Here is an 8,255-nt window from a genome sequence, read left to right as displayed (position 1 = left end):
CCAACAGAACGTAAGCAGGAATGACAAATCCTACTTTCGGCCTGGCCGCTGAAATCTCCTGCACATTCCTCCACTTGCTCTGTGCCTCAATCTGCTCACCACTGGCCAAGAATTCAGCGGAGGACTCTGAGGTCCCAGGAGGTCGTAGAGCTACTATTTCCCACCACGGCACAAAAGTAAGTTTAAAATCCTTGCACTAGAGAGAAGGAAGCTGAGTCCCTGAATAACTGCATGGAGCAGAGCCCCCTCCTCATTCCTGCCATCCCACCTGCCTACCCACAGTGGACTATGATGTGAATGAGAAATATTCTTCTGTCATGACAGAGATGTGATGGAGACTTGGGGGTTGTTTGTTACAGCTATTAGCCTGACCTGACTCTCTAAGACACAATATGTCTTCCCAAAAAATGCCATTTGGGTTCTGGGTTTCCAAATGGAATTGTCTTTTGTCAATGGAATGAAAGTGAACATTCTCAAGGAGAAATACTTATTCCTCCCTCTGGCATTTTCCTAGTGAAAGTCGCTCAGTCATGTCCAACTCTTTGTGACCCCATGGACTGTACAGTCCTTGGAATTCTCCAGGCCAGAATACTGGAATGGGTAGCCTTTCCCTTCTTCAGGGGATCTTCCCAACCCAGGAATTGAACCCAGGTCTCCCACATTGCAGGCCGGATTCTGAACCAGCTGAGCCACCAAGGAAGCCCAAGAATACTGAAGTTGGTAGCCTATCCCTTCTCCATCTTCCTGACCCAGGAATTGAACCAGGGTCTCCTGCATTGCAGGCAGATTTTTTACCAGCTGAGCTACCAGAGGAGAAGGGATGTCCCAGGAAGAAAAAGAAACTGGGACTTCCCTAGTAGTCCAGTGGTTGAGAGTCCGCCTTCCAATGCAGGGGACGCGGATTCAATCCCTGGTCAGGGAACTAGGATTTCACATGCCATGGAGTAACTAAGCATGTGAGCCACAACTACAGAGACTGTGTGCCACAATTAGAGAGTCTGTATGCCAAATCAAAAAAGATGCTGCATAATGCAGTGAAGGTCCCATGTGCTGCAACCAAGTAAATTAACTTTTTTTTTAAGTAAGCAAGAAACTAAATTTTCTCCCCACTGGAAGACCTGTGTGATTGGTGAGCAGATGAAGGAACTGACCTCAGCCCTTGTGAAGCCAGTGAAGCCTCGGAGGGCCATCCTCTCTCCTCCTCCCTGTGATCTGTGGTAGGCTGTCCTGTCCCTGCCTGGCTGTGCCAGGAAGAAGGGACTCCCAAATTCTGGGGATCCGATTTAGGACATCCACTTGATGACGCCGCCACTTCCCTATCTGCCAAGCCAGCTTTTCTCAGTAATGAAGCTAACATTTTTACCTAGGTCTGATAACTGTGCTTCTGTGTGTCATTCCATACTGAGAAGGAAATGGGGAGAGTGACGTACTGGTCCCTAGAAAAGCAGCAAAGACTAGGAAAGGAGCTGTTCTCTGTAGCCGTGGTCCATAAATGAGACCAACTTAGAAACATCATTTTTAAGAACAGAAGTCAGGGAAATTTCAAGGGATTTATTATTTTTTTTTAATAGGCATAAAGGGACTGAAATAGGAGGTGGACTTGAGCCAGCACTAGCTGTGCCCCTTCTCTCCCCTCCCAATTTAGATTAGCTTTACCTTTGTCTTTTGCATATTAAGATTGGGGATTTCATTAAAGCAGAGTTCCATGTCTAAAAATCACTGTAAAAATCTCTGATTTAGATCATCTTCTCAGGACCTCCTAGCCTAAAGTGTCTTTGAGATTATATAAGAAATCCAGGGACTTTACAGGTAGCCAGTGACTAAGACTCCAAGTTCCCAGTGCAGCGGGCCCACACTCAATCCCTGGCCAGGACAAGTGCTGCAACTAGGACCCAGCACAGTCAAACAAACACATTTTTAAAAAGAAATCCAAATTGCGTTTTTGTTTTGACAATGATTTTTGCCTGTGACAAAAGTAGACAGACACTGGGATGCAGAGAAAAACCTCACGGCTGCTTCTAAATTAGTTGAAGCTCTCTCGGGAAGCAAAGAGATGCATCCAGGTGGCCTCAGCTGGCCGGACATCGGTGGTCAACCTTCTGTCCTGGACTGAGTTTGGTTGGCTTGCCTGAAGGGATGAAACATGATTTCCAGTACCCCTTGTTAGGTCAGAGATTCTGACAGTGTTCAGGTGTGAAAGGCAGAAAGCGGCACACGGCATTTAAGGCATTAAGAGAAGATAGCTGGCAGTTTGGGCTTCCCCGGAGGCTCAGTGGTAAAGAACACACCCGCCAGTGCAGGAGATATAGGTGACTCAGGTTTGATCCCTGGCTCGGGAAGATCCCTGGAGAAGGCAATGGCACCTCACTGCAGCACTCTTGCCTGGGGACTCTCAGGGACGGAGGAGCCTGGTGGGCTACAGTCCATGGGGTCGCCAAGAGTCAGGCATGACTGAGTGACTGCGTAGCAGCAGCAGCTGACACTTCACTGCAGCACTTCCGATAGGGAGGGATTCATTTCCCAGGGCTGCTGTGCTAAGTCACCATAAACCTGACAGTGTGAAACAATAGAAATTCATTTCCTCACAGTCCAGGAGGCCAGAAGTCCAAATCAAGGTGTCAGCAGGTGCCACAAGGTGTCACACTTACTCCAAAAGCTCCAAAGATTCTGTTCCTCGTCTCTTCCAGCTTCTGATAGCTGGGTATTCCTTGGTTTGTGGCCACATCACTCCCAGTTCTGCTTCTGTCTTCACACCACCTCCTCCTCTGTGTGTCTTGAGTCTTTTCTTCTTGCATCTCTTAAATATCCCCTGTGTGTCTCTTTCAGGACACTTGTCATGGGATTCAGGATTCATCTAGATGATCCAGGATGATCATCTCATCTCAAGATCCTTAATTACATCTGCAAAGACCCTTTTCCCAAACAAGGTCACATTCCTAGGGTCTGGGAATTAGTCCATGGATGTATCTTTTCAGGGTCCCCATTCTGTGCACTACCAGGGTGCATATCAGAATTTGAGGAGCTTGTACATAATGAAATGATGTAAAATTTTTAGCAGCAGAATTCCCCTGCTTCACTGACCAAGAGTCTCACTTTGTATCTGTTGAATAACTTTGATAAACCTTTCTGAGGTGAGTAGGTCTGATTAACTGGGAGGCTTTTATTTTGCTGAGTCAAGAGTTCTGGGGCCGGAGCTAAATTGACCAAGACTTTAGAGAGGACTGGAAAAGCCACATGAGAACAGGATGAAGAGAGAGGCAGGGAGCCGACTGACAGCTAAAGAGAACCTAGGCTATCAAATGGGTTCCTTGCTTCAACAAATATTTATCTCAAGAAATCTATGCATCCAAGCTTGGTATGAGGTACTAGGGAAGCAGTGATGAACAGATACAGTCCCTGTTCTCCAGAATGTGGGGACTCACTTTCCTTTGATGTTCAATACCTCTCTCCTCCAAGTGAAAGCCGCTCAGTCGTGTCCAACTCTTTGTGACCCCATTGACTATATAGTCCATGGAATTCTCCAGGCTAGAATACTGGAGTGGGTAGCCTTTCCCTTCTCCAGGGGATCTTCCCAACCCAGGGATTGAACCCAGGTCTCCCGCAATGCAGGCGGATTCTTTACCAGCTGAGCCACAAGGGAAGCCCAAGAATACTGGAGTGGGTAGCCTATCCCTTCTCCAGCAGATCTTCCCGACCCAGGAATCAAACAGAGGTCTTCTGCATTGCAGACGGATTCTTTACCAACTGAGCTATCAGGGAAGCCCCTCTCCCCAAAAATCTTCTGCAAAATCTACACTGCTTATGATCTGTAGACAGAGGGAAGAGATGGGAACAGGTATCATCTTGTTCCTGGTTGGAATGAGGCAAACCCAGAGGCTCCTCCAGGAGGTCATGCGATTTACATGCATCAGTAGGCCAGCCAGAGCTTTTCAGGTATCCATGTCCCCCTTCTCAGGAAGCAAGAGAACTTTGATTTGCTTTTAGAAAATTACCTCTCCCCTGTCAACAGGGAATGTTTTTGTTTTTGTTTTTGCCATGCTCCAAGGCATGTGGGATCTTAATTCCCTGACTAGGGGTCAAACCCATGCCCCCTGCAGTGAAAGGGCAGAGTCTTAGTCACTGAACTGCCAAGGAAGGCCCTAACAGGGAGTCTTAATTGGATTTTCAATCAAATATTTTTCCCTAATTTCCTAGCAATGGGAAAGGCACAAGGTCCAAGAGAGATCAATAAGACCCAGGAATTCAATCATAAAGGCAGAGATGCAAGTACAGAATAAAAGGTGGAGTTGATTTAGCTCAACAGATGTGCCGAGATCTGTTCCTGTTCCTTAGACCCCTGACACCCTCTCCATGTCATGTTCCTCATCAGACGCTTAGGATCTCTGAAATAATCTATACCCTTCCAATAAGTTCCCTCTGGCTTGAATTAACCAGTCCTTGGACTTCCCTGGTGATCCAGTGGTTAAGAATCTGCCTGCCAGTGCAGGGGACATGGGTTCGATCCCTGGTCCAGGAAGATTCCACATGCTGCGTAGCAATTAAGCCCGTGAGCCACAACTACTGAGCCTGTGAGCCCTAGAGCCTGTGCTCCACAAGAGAAGACACTAAATGAGCAGTCTGCGCACTGCAAATACAGACAGATCCCGCTCGCTGCAACTGCAGAAAGCCCTTACACAGCAGTGAAGACCAAGCACAGTCAAAATGAATAATTTTAAAAATAAATAAATTAACCAATCCTTTTGGGGTACCTTAAATCAAAGGACTCCGATGAGAAGGATCATGAGAAGCCCCCATCCCTCCTCTCCAGCAAGAGGGTACCCACAGGGAATGAGGGCCTGGCTACGGGGACAGATGCATCTTCCATCCTAAGCACCAGATTCGAGACTTCTGTATCAGGACAGTTTTGATCAAAATCCAAAATCTCTCTTAAGCTAACCGTGACTGCCCTTCATTAACAAGGACACTCACCATATCAGTGCCAGCCCTTAGGAAGAGGCCAACACACTGACAGGGGAGAGAGAGGGATCAAGTTCTTCTGGGTCAGGTTGAGGCTTCAGATGACACATGGCACTGAGTAACATTTCCTGAGTGTTCCTGAAGCCTTGCACCTCAATTCAACTCTGCCCTGGTTGGGGGGGGTCTCCCTCGTGGTGGGGGGTCTCTCTGGCCCGGATGCCAGAGCAGGGGTTTCTCCTTCTTATTAAATGCATGCGCACAGGCCACAGGGGAAGCCCTCAAGGGGAGAGAAAGTGCAATTTACACCTTCCATTAACCTTCCCAAATGTTCTTGCCCGCCTTCGGTCTATACTGAGTCTCCTTTTGCCCAAATCAGCCCAAGTATACCCACCCATTAACATAACGACAATTACATGACTGCAAACATAAGCTATTAGCTGCCTCTGTAAAAAAGTATCTCAGTTTTGAATCCATTCTTCCCAGTATCTCCAACCTCTCCTAACACCCGCTTTCAGAGGACTGATTCCTCTCTATGAACAATCGCCCCTCCTAAAAAAAAAAAAAAAACCATTAAGGCTCTAGGAGATCAGGCTGTTTGCTTTCTCACTAAGTAGGCCAGATTCCTGCCCAACCTCTTCCCTGGTTCAAATTTCAGTTCAGGTGCACCAGACACAGAAGCCACTGTGCTATGGATGGGAACACAGCCTTGAGTGAGGTGCAGTCACTATCCCCATGATGCTGAGACCACAGGAGAGAGACAGGAAGCAAGTGATTATAAGACGGGTCTGATTAGTGATCAGGTACCAGTGGCCACGTGGGGGAACATTCTACCTGACCTACAAGCCTAGAGAGGCCTCTCCTTGATGAACTAATGTGGAAGCTAGGGGACCTGAAGGCTGGTGCCAGGGTGGGCAGCAGGAGTCAAGAGAATTGCTTCTCCTTCACTGGGACTTTCTGGAAAGCCAGCCCCTGTTCAGAAAGTGTTCTAAAAGTTTGTTTTCAAGTTCATGGGTTCAGAGCTCATTTCTTTTTCTGCAGAAATACACTTACAAATAGTGACTAGGTTTCCAAGCTGGTCCACTATCACCCAATTATCTGCAATGTGCTGCACCATATATAGCATTTTAACCAGGCAACCTGTTTCTATGGAAAACTTACGTTGAATCCCGATGGAAACAGTGCTCACAAGGCCTCCTCTTCCTCACTGAATTCCAGCAGTTCTCTCAAGGAGGTCTCCCCAGCCCAGCACCTAATCCCATGGCTTTAGTTCAGGCCAGCCTCATACCTACCCATGCAGACCTTGGATCTGGACCACAGCAACCAACTCAAAACTCAGTCATCTGACCTTCAGTTGCTCCTCTCTCCAGCCCTTTCTCCCACTCCCGGTGCTCCAGTTATTTTAAAGGAACAAATGTGAAAATCTTTCAGTGGTTCTCACTGCCCATTTGTTTTTCTCAGCCTGGAATTTTCCATCCATTTTTCAAGACCTAACCCCTCCATCCAATACAAATTTTTTTACTTATTTCTATTCTAGTATCTTGGCAAGTTGTATTATAATTTTTATTCACCTATTCAACAAATACGTAAGTATGTACAACAGGCCAGGCTGTCTGCCTTAGGGCAAAGAAAATGGTATGAAGACAGAGTTCAGGTCCTGTTTGCATCTGCCCAATCACTACTCAATAGACACTATTTTTGTTATTCAGCTGTTCAGTTGTGTCCGATTCCATGCGACCCCATGGACTGTAGTACTCCCGGCTTCCCAGTCCTTCACCATCTCCCCGAGTTCGCTCAAACTCACGTCCATTGAGTCAGTGATGCCATCCAACCATCTCATCCTGTGTTGTCCCCTTCTCCTCCTGCCTTCAGTCTTTACCAGCATCAGGGTCTTTTCCAATGAGCCAGTTCTTCACATCAGGTGGCCAAAATATTGGAACTTCAGCTTCAGCATCAGTCCTTCCAATGAATACTCAGGGTTGATTTCCTTTAGGATTGATTGGTATACTTATTACACTATATTAATTTTTTAATATAATTTTTTCTTTCCAGGCTACAAGGCAATTCCCCCCAAGGATGAAAGGATGATAAGAATTTATACCTTCAATTAATATTTCCTACTGTGTTGGCCTGCCCTCAACCTGGCAAGAAAAGAATCTTTTTTTTGCCACTTAATACCAGATTCTAAACTTTGGCTTCCTCAACTGCAAAGCAGCCTCTGAGGTCTTAACTCAGAGTTGAGTTCATATCTAATCTTTGGTACCTTCTAGCTGCTTGCTCTTAAATGACTTAATCTCTCTTAAGTGACTTAACCTCTCTTAAGTTTCCTTACTTGGGAAATGGGGATAATACTACCTACTTCACAAGTGGGTTTAAACATTAATTCCCGAACCCAGCTGAATATCAGAATCACTGGGAAATTTATATAATTTTATTTTTGGCTGTGCAGGTTCTCCATTGCAGTGTGTGCGCTTCCCATTGCACTGGTTTCTCTTGTTGCAGAGCACAGGCTTCAAGGAGCAACGGGCTTCAGCAGCTGCAGCACGGGGACGCAGTAGTTGTAGCTCTCGGTCTCCAGAGCATAGGCTGAACAGCTGAGGAACACGGGCTTAGCTGCTCCATGGCATGTGGGATCTTCCCGGAGCAGGGATCAAACCCATGTCTCCTGCATTAGCAGGCGATTCTTTACCACTGAGCCACCAGCGAGCCCCATTAGGAAATTGAAAAAGATGCAGCATGAGAATAAAGCAGGAAATCTGGCTTTTTCAAAAGCCCCAAGTGATTTTCACATATAGCCGGATTGGAAACCAAAGATTGGAGGATGAAATTATTGGTGAAGTACCTGTCACATGAATGGTCAATACCCAGGTGTGCTGCAGAAAATAGGATTCTACCCTAAGGAACTGCTGCTGCTGCTAAGTCGCTTCAGTCGTGTCCAACTCTGTACAACCCCCACCAGGCTCCCCCATCCCTGGGATTCTCCAGGCAAGAACACTGAAGTGGGCTGCCATTTCCTTCTCCAATGCGTGAAAGTGAAAAGTGAAAGTGAAGTCACTCGGTTGTGTCCAACCCTTCATGACCCCATGGACTGCAGCCCACCAGGTTCCTCCATCCATGGGATTTTCCAGGCAAGAGTACTGGAGTGGGGTGCCATTGCCTTCTCTGACCCTAAGGAGCAGAGGTGGGAAAGTAAGAGGAATGTATGAAAGGATTCTGGGTGTAAACCATACATGGAAGGAATTATATGATGTGACATTCCCTCCAGTTCCATTTCGAACCACCGGAGCCATTATGGAAAGCAG

The sequence above is a fragment of the Odocoileus virginianus genome, chromosome 15 (genome assembly GCF_023699985.2).
Source record: "Odocoileus virginianus isolate 20LAN1187 ecotype Illinois chromosome 15, Ovbor_1.2, whole genome shotgun sequence".
Taxonomy (NCBI): domain Eukaryota; kingdom Metazoa; phylum Chordata; class Mammalia; order Artiodactyla; family Cervidae; genus Odocoileus; species Odocoileus virginianus.
The sequence above is the reverse complement of the archived record's forward strand: the minus strand, read 5'-3'. Positions refer to the sequence as shown.